The sequence below is a fragment of the Loxodonta africana genome, chromosome 20, assembly GCF_030014295.1.
Source record: "Loxodonta africana isolate mLoxAfr1 chromosome 20, mLoxAfr1.hap2, whole genome shotgun sequence".
NCBI classification, from domain to species: Eukaryota; Metazoa; Chordata; class Mammalia; order Proboscidea; family Elephantidae; genus Loxodonta; species Loxodonta africana.
In genome coordinates, this window is record NC_087361.1 from 82,212,766 (window position 1) to 82,221,328 (window position 8,563).

Here is an 8,563-nt window from a genome sequence, read left to right on the forward strand (position 1 = left end):
AGAAAAGCGTCCTTTGTTTTCGCTTTCCCGCAGTGAGCTCGGCAGATCTGCCCTTTGCGAAGGGCCGTTTTCCCCCGGAGAACTGCCTCGCGGTAGCCCTGTTCTGGAAGTGGAACGAGTATGCAGTGTTAGCGTTCAGCTATTGTGAAGGCTCGCTTTGGCCCAGGGCAAACGAAGCGCCGGGGGAAATCTTAGCAGAGCCCGGCGCCTTTCCACGGTTCAAAGCGTGGAACAGCAGACTCTTTTGCAAAGAACAGAGCGCCCAGGCAACAGCAGCCTGCACGTTTCTCAGTGAAAGGGAGAACTTCCTAACTTCATCCAGTCCTCTGAGCAAAGCAGGCAGAGGGAGAGAAACTTTCTTTCCTTCCTCTTTCCTGCAACGAATTCCTCCTTTGCTCTTGCAAACGCAAGGCTTCTTCTGAAAAACTACGTCGCGGTGCAGGGATCCTTCCAGAGGAGCAACGGCATAGTTTTAGCTGGAAGGGCTTGGCAGAGCAGCCGGCGAGAAAAGGCCTCCTGCGATTCTCTTTTCTTTCTGCCTGAATGCGGTCAATTGGCACTCGCCAAAGCAAGGTTTCCCAGCACAACCTACAGAGCAGCAGCTCTCTCCTGGCAGAGGAAATCCCATGCAGTGTTGCCCTGGCGAGATAGTGTTGCTACAGCGAGGCCCAGGGAAAACAGACTGCCTGGAGAAATCCTAGCAAAGCCCTGTGTTTCCCCACAGGAATGTATGTCAGTTTCAGTTCTTTGCCAGCAACGGAGCTCAGAGGCAACGTCAGATTGTGTGTATCTCAGTGAGAGAAAGAACACTGTGACTTCCCCCGTTCCTCTGACGAAAGCGGTTAGAGGGAGAAAAGCGTCCTTTGCTTTCGCTTTCCCGCAGTGAGCTCGGCAGATCTGCCCTTCGCGAAGGGCCGTTTTCCCCCGGAGAACTGCCTCGCGGTAGCCCTGTTCTGGAAGTGGAACGAGTATGCAGTGTTAGCGTTCAGCTATTGTGAAGGCTCGCTTTGGCCCAGGGCAAACAAAGCGCCGGGGGAAATCTTAGCAGAGCCCGGCGCCTTTCCACGGTTCAAAGCGTGGAACAGCAGACTCTTTTGCAAAGAAGAGAGCGCCCAGGCAACAGCAGCCTGCACGTTTCTCAGTGAAAGGGAGAACTTCCTAACTTCATCCAGTCCTCTGAGCAAAGCAGGCAGAGGGAGAGAAACTTTCTTTCCTTCCTCTTTCCTGCAACGAATTCCTCCTTTGCTCTTGCAAACGCAAGGCTTCTTCTGAAAAACTACGTCGCGGTGCAGGGATCCTTCCAGAGGAGCAACGGCATAGTTTTAGCTGGAAGGGCTTGGCAGAGCAGCCGGCGAGAAAAGGCCTCTTGCGATTCTCTTTTCTTTCTGCCTGAATGCGGTCAATTGGCACTCACCAAAGCAAGGTTTCCCAGCACAACCTACAGAGCAGCAGCTCTCTCCTGGCAGAGGAAATCCCATGCAGTGTTGCCCTGGCGAGATAGTGTTGCTACAGCGAGGCCCAGGGAAAACAGACTGCCTGGAGAAATCCTAGCAAAGCCCTGTGTTTCCCCACAGGAATGTATGTCAGTTTCAGTTCTTTGCCAGCAACGGAGCTCAGAGGCAACGTCAGATTGTGTGTATCTCAGTGAGAGAAAGAACACTGTGACTTCCCCCGTTCCTCTGACGAAAGCGGTTAGAGGGAGAAAAGCGTCCTTTGCTTTCGCTTTCCCGCATGAGCTCGGCAGATCTGCCCTTCGCGAAGGGCCGTTTTCCCCCGGAGAACTGCCTCGCGGTAGCCCTGTTCTGGAAGTGGAACGAGTATGCAGTGTTAGCGTTCAGCTATTGTGAAGGCTCGCTTTGGCCCAGGGCAAACGAAGCGCCGGGGGAAATCTTAGCAGAGGCCGGCGCCTTTCCACGGTTCAAAGCGTGGAACAGCAGACTCTTTTGCAAAGAAGAGAGCGCCCAGGCAACAGCAGCCTGCACGTTTCTCAGTGAAAGGGAGAACTTCCTAACTTCATCCAGTCCTCTGAGCAAAGCAGGCAGAGGGAGAGAAACTTTCTTTCCTTCCTCTTTCCTGCAACGAATTCCTCCTTTGCTCTTGCAAACGCAAGGCTTCTTCTGAAAAACTACGTCGCGGTGCAGGGATCCTTCCAGAGGAGCAACGGCATAGTTTAAGCTGGAAGGGCTTGGCAGAGCAGCGGGCGAGAAAAGGCCTCTTGCGATTCTCCTTTCTTTCTGCCTGAATGCGGTCAATTGGCACTCGCCAAAGCAAGGTTTCCCAGCACAACCTACAGAGCAGCAGCTCTCTCCTGGCAGAGGAAATCCCATGCAGTGTTGCCCTGGCGAGATAGTGTTGCTACAGCGAGGCCCAGGGAAAACAGACTGCCTGGAGAAATCCTAGCAAAGCAATGTGTTTCCCCACAGGAATGTATGTCAGTTTCAGTTCTTTGCCAGCAACGGAGCTCAGAGGCAACGTCAGATTGTGTGTATCTCAGTGAGAGAAAGAAGACTGTGACTTCCCCCGTTCCTCTGACGAAAGCGGTTAGAGGGAGAAAAGCGTCCTTTGCTTTCGCTTTCCCGCAGTGAGCTCGGCAGATCTGCCCTTCGCGAAGGGCCGTTTTCCCCCGGAGAACTGCCTCACGGTAGCCCTGTTCTGGAAGTGGAACGAGTATGCAGTGTTAGCGTTCAGCTATTGTGAAGGCTCGCTTTGGCCCAGGGCAAACGAAGCGCCGGGGGAAATCTTAGCAGAGCCCGGCGCCTTTCCACGGTTTAAAGCGTGGAACAGCAGACTCTTTTGCAAAGAAGAGAGCGCCCAGGCAACAGCAGCCTGCACGTTTCTCAGTGAAAGGGAGAACTTCCTAACTTCATCCAGTCCTCTGAGCAAAGCAGGCAGAGGGAGAGAAACTTTCTTTCCTTCCTCTTTCCTGCAACGAATTCCTCCTTTGCTCTTGCAAACGCAAGGCTTCTTCTGAAAAACTACGTCGCGGTGCAGGGATCCTTCCAGAGGAGCAACGGCATAGTTTTAGCTGGAAGGGCTTGGCAGAGCAGCCGGCGAGAAAAGGCCTCTTGCGATTCTCTTTTCTTTCTGCCTGAATGCGGTCAATTGGCACTCGCCAAAGCAAGGTTTCCCAGCACAACCTACAGAGCAGCAGCTCTCTCCTGGCAGAGGAAATCCCATGCAGTGTTGCCCTGGCGAGATAGTGTTCTACAGTGAGGCGCAGGGAAAACAGACTGCCTGGAGAAATCCTAGCAAAGCCCTGTGTTTCCCCACAGGAATGTATGTCAGTTTCAGTTCTTTGCCAGCAACGGAGCTCAGAGGCAACGTCAGATTGTGTGTATCTCAGTGAGAGAAAGAAGACTGTGACTTCCCCCGTTCCTCTGACGAAAGCGGTTAGAGGGAGAAAAGCGTCCTTTGCTTTCGCTTTCCCGCAGTGAGCTCGGCAGATCTGCCCTTCGCGAAGGGCCGTTTTCCCCCGGAGAACTGCCTCACGGTAGCCCTGTTCTGGAAGTGGAACGAGTATGCAGTGTTAGCGTTCAGCTATTGTGAAGGCTCGCTTTGGCCCAGGGCAAACGAAGCGCCGGGGGAAATCTTAGCAGAGCCCGGCGCCTTTCCACGGTTCAAAGCGTGGAACAGCAGACTCTATTGCAAAGAACGGAGCGCCCAGGCAACAGCAGCCTGCACGTTTCTCAGTGAGAGGGAGAACTTCCTACCTTCATCCAGTCCTCTGAGCAAAGCAGGCAGAGGGAGAGAAACTTTCTTTCCTTCCTCTTTCCTGCAACGAATTCCTCCTTTGCTCTTGCAAACGCAAGGCTTCTTCTGAAAAACTACGTCGCGGTGCAGGGATCCTTCCAGAGGAGCAACGGCATAGTTTTAGCTGGAAGGGCTTGGCAGAGCAGCCGGCGAGAAAAGGCCTCTTGCGATTCTCTTTTCTTTCTGCCTGAATGCGGTCAATTGGCACTCGCCAAAGCAAGGTTTCCCAGCACAACCTACAAAGCAGCAGCTCTCCTGGCAGAGGAAATCCCATGCAGTGTTGCCCTGGCGAGATAGTGTTGCTACAGCGAGGCCCAGGGAAAACAGACTGCCTGGAGAAATCCTAGCAAAGCAATGTGTTTCCCCACAGGAATGTATGTCAGTTTCAGTTCTTTGCCAGCAACGGAGCTCAGAGGCAACGTCAGATTGTGTGTATCTCAGTGAGAGAAAGAACACTGTGACTTCCCCCGTTCCTCTGACGAAAGCGGTTAGAGGGAGAAAAGCGTCCTTTGCTTTCGCTTTCTCGCAGTGAGCTCGGCAGATCTGCCCTTCGCGAAGGGCCGTTTTCCCCCGGAGAAGTGCCTCGCGGTAGCCCTGTTCTGGAAGTGGAACGAGTATGCAGTGTTAGCGTTCAGCTATTGTGAAGGCTCGCTTTGGCCCAGGGCAAACGAAGCGCCGGGGGAAATCTTAGCAGAGCCCGGCGCCTTTCCACGGTTCAAAGCGTGGAACAGCAGACTCTTTTGCAAAGAAGAGAGCGCCCAGGCAACAGCAGCCTGCACGTTTCTCAGTGAAAGGGAGAACTTCCTAACTTCATCCAGTCCTCTGAGCAAAGCAGGCAGAGGGAGAGAAACTTTCTTTCCTTCCTCTTTCCTGCAACGAATTCCTCCTTTGCTCTTGCAAACGCAAGGCTTCTTCTGAAAAACTACGTCGCGGTGCAGGGATCCTTCCAGAGGAGCAACGGCATAGTTTTAGCTGGAAGGGCTTGGCAGAGCAGCCGGCGAGAAAAGGCCTCTTGCGATTCTCTTTTCTTTCTGCCTGAATGCGGTCAATTGGCACTCGCCAAAGCAAGGTTTCCCAGCACAACCTACAGAGCAGCAGCTCTCTCCTGGCAGAGGAAATCCCATGCAGTGTTGCCCTGGCGAGATAGTGTTCTACAGTGAGGCGCAGGGAAAACAGACTGCCTGGAGAAATCCTAGCAAAGCCCTGTGTTTCCCCACAGGAATGTATGTCAGTTTCAGTTCTTTGCCAGCAACGGAGCTCAGAGGCAACGTCAGATTGTGTGTATCTCAGTGAGAGAAAGAAGACTGTGACTTCCCCCGTTCCTCTGACGAAAGCGGTTAGAGGGAGAAAAGCGTCCTTTGCTTTCGCTTTCCCGCAGTGAGCTCGGCAGATCTGCCCTTCGCGAAGGGCCGTTTTCCCCCGGAGAACTGCCTCACGGTAGCCCTGTTCTGGAAGTGGAACGAGTATGCAGTGTTAGCGTTCAGCTATTGTGAAGGCTCGCTTTGGCCCAGGGCAAACGAAGCGCCGGGGGAAATCTTAGCAGAGCCCGGCGCCTTTCCACGGTTCAAAGCGTGGAACAGCAGACTCTATTGCAAAGAACGGAGCGCCCAGGCAACAGCAGCCTGCACGTTTCTCAGTGAGAGGGAGAACTTCCTACCTTCATCCAGTCCTCTGAGCAAAGCAGGCAGAGGGAGAGAAACTTTCTTTCCTTCCTCTTTCCTGCAACGAATTCCTCCTTTGCTCTTGCAAACGCAAGGCTTCTTCTGAAAAACTACGTCGCGGTGCAGGGATCCTTCCAGAGGAGCAACGGCATAGTTTTAGCTGGAAGGGCTTGGCAGAGCAGCCGGCGAGAAAAGGCCTCTTGCGATTCTCTTTTCTTTCTGCCTGAATGCGGTCAATTGGCACTCGCCAAAGCAAGGTTTCCCAGCACAACCTACAAAGCAGCAGCTCTCCTGGCAGAGGAAATCCCATGCAGTGTTGCCCTGGCGAGATAGTGTTGCTACAGCGAGGCCCAGGGAAAACAGACTGCCTGGAGAAATCCTAGCAAAGCAATGTGTTTCCCCACAGGAATGTATGTCAGTTTCAGTTCTTTGCCAGCAACGGAGCTCAGAGGCAACGTCAGATTGTGTGTATCTCAGTGAGAGAAAGAAGACTGTGACTTCCCCCGTTCCTCTGACGAAAGCGGTTAGAGGGAGAAAAGCGTCCTTTGCTTTCGCTTTCCCGCAGTGAGCTCGGCAGATCTGCCCTTCGCGAAGGGCCGATTTCCCCCGGAGAACTGCCTCGCGGTAGCCCTGTTCTGGAAGTGGAACGAGTATGCAGTGTTAGCGTTCAGCTATTGTGAAGGCTCGCTTTGGCCCAGGGCAAACGAAGCGCCGGGGGAAATCTTAGCAGAGCCCGGCGCCTTTCCACGGTTCAAAGCGTGGAACAGCAGACTCTTTTGCAAAGAAGAGAGCGCCCAGGCAACAGCAGCCTGCACGATTCTCAGTGAAAGGGAGAACTTCCTAACTTCATCCAGTCCTCTGAGCAAAGCAGGCAGAGGGAGAGAAACTTTCTTTCCTTCCTCTTTCCTGCAACGAATTCCTCCTTTGCTCTTGCAAACGCAAGGCTTCTTCTGAAAAACTACGTCGCGGTGCAGGGATCCTTCCAGAGGAGCAACGGCATAGTTTTAGCTGGAAGGGCTTGGCAGAGCAGCCGGCGAGAAAAGGCCTCCTGCGATTCTCTTTTCTTTCTGCCTGAATGCGGTCAATTGGCACTCGCCAAAGCAAGGTTTCCCAGCACAACCTACAGAGCAGCAGCTCTCTCCTGGCAGAGGAAATCCCATGCAGTGTTGCCCTGGCGAGATAGTGTTGCTACAGCGAGGCCCAGGGAAAACAGACTGCCTGGAGAAATCCTAGCAAAGCCCTGTGTTTCCCCACAGGAATGTATGTCAGTTTCAGTTCTTTGCCAGCAACGGAGCTCAGAGGCAACGTCAGATTGTGTGTATCTCAGTGAGAGAAAGAACACTGTGACTTCCCCCGTTCCTCTGACGAAAGCGGTTAGAGGGAGAAAAGCGTCCTTTGCTTTCGCTTTCCCGCAGTGAGCTCGGCAGATCTGCCCTTCGCGAAGGGCCGTTTTCCCCCGGAGAACTGCCTCGCGGTAGCCCTGTTCTGGAAGTGGAACGAGTATGCAGTGTTAGCGTTCAGCTATTGTGAAGGCTCGCTTTGGCCCAGGGCAAACGAAGCGCCGGGGGAAATCTTAGCAGAGCCCGGCGCCTTTCCACGGTTCAAAGCGTGGAACAGCAGACTCTTTTGCAAAGAAGAGAGCGCCCAGGCAACAGCAGCCTGCACGTTTCTCAGTGAAAGGGAGAACTTCCTAACTTCATCCAGTCCTCTGAGCAAAGCAGGCAGAGGGAGAGAAACTTTCTTTCCTTCCTCTTTCCTGCAACGAATTCCTCCTTTGCTCTTGCAAACGCAAGGCTTCTTCTGAAAAACTACGTCGCGGTGCAGGGATCCTTCCAGAGGAGCAACGGCATAGTTTTAGCTGGAAGGGCTTGGCAGAGCAGCCGGCGAGAAAAGGCCTCTTGCGATTCTCTTTTCTTTCTGCCTGAATGCGGTCAATTGGCACTCACCAAAGCAAGGTTTCCCAGCACAACCTACAGAGCAGCAGCTCTCTCCTGGCAGAGGAAATCCCATGCAGTGTTGCCCTGGCGAGATAGTGTTGCTACAGCGAGGCCCAGGGAAAACAGACTGCCTGGAGAAATCCTAGCAAAGCCCTGTGTTTCCCCACAGGAATGTATGTCAGTTTCAGTTCTTTGCCAGCAACGGAGCTCAGAGGCAACGTCAGATTGTGTGTATCTCAGTGAGAGAAAGAACACTGTGACTTCCCCCGTTCCTCTGACGAAAGCGGTTAGAGGGAGAAAAGCGTCCTTTGCTTTCGCTTTCCCGCATGAGCTCGGCAGATCTGCCCTTCGCGAAGGGCCGATTTCCCCCGGAGAACTGCCTCGCGGTAGCCCTGTTCTGGAAGTGGAACGAGTATGCAGTGTTAGCGTTCAGCTATTGTGAAGGCTCGCTTTGGCCCAGGGCAAACGAAGCGCCGGGGGAAATCTTAGCAGAGGCCGGCGCCTTTCCACGGTTCAAAGCGTGGAACAGCAGACTCTTTTGCAAAGAAGAGAGCGCCCAGGCAACAGCAGCCTGCACGTTTCTCAGTGAAAGGGAGAACTTCCTAACTTCATCCAGTCCTCTGAGCAAAGCAGGCAGAGGGAGAGAAACTTTCTTTCCTTCCTCTTTCCTGCAACGAATTCCTCCTTTGCTCTTGCAAACGCAAGGCTTCTTCTGAAAAACTACGTCGCGGTGCAGGGATCCTTCCAGAGGAGCAACGGCATAGTTTAAGCTGGAAGGGCTTGGCAGAGCAGCGGGCGAGAAAAGGCCTCTTGCGATTCTCTTTTCTTTCTGCCTGAATGCGGTCAATTGGCACTCGCCAAAGCAAGGTTTCCCAGCACAACCTACAGAGCAGCAGCTCTCTCCTGGCAGAGGAAATCCCATGCAGTGTTGCCCTGGCGAGATAGTGTTGCTACAGCGAGGCCCAGGGAAAACAGACTGCCTGGAGAAATCCTAGCAAAGCAATGTGTTTCCCCACAGGAATGTATGTCAGTTTCAGTTCTTTGCCAGCAACGGAGCTCAGAGGCAACGTCAGATTGTGTGTATCTCAGTGAGAGAAAGAAGACTGTGACTTCCCCCGTTCCTCTGACGAAAGCGGTTAGAGGGAGAAAAGCGTCCTTTGCTTTCGCTTTCCCGCAGTGAGCTCGGCAGATCTGCCCTTCGCGAAGGGCCGTTTT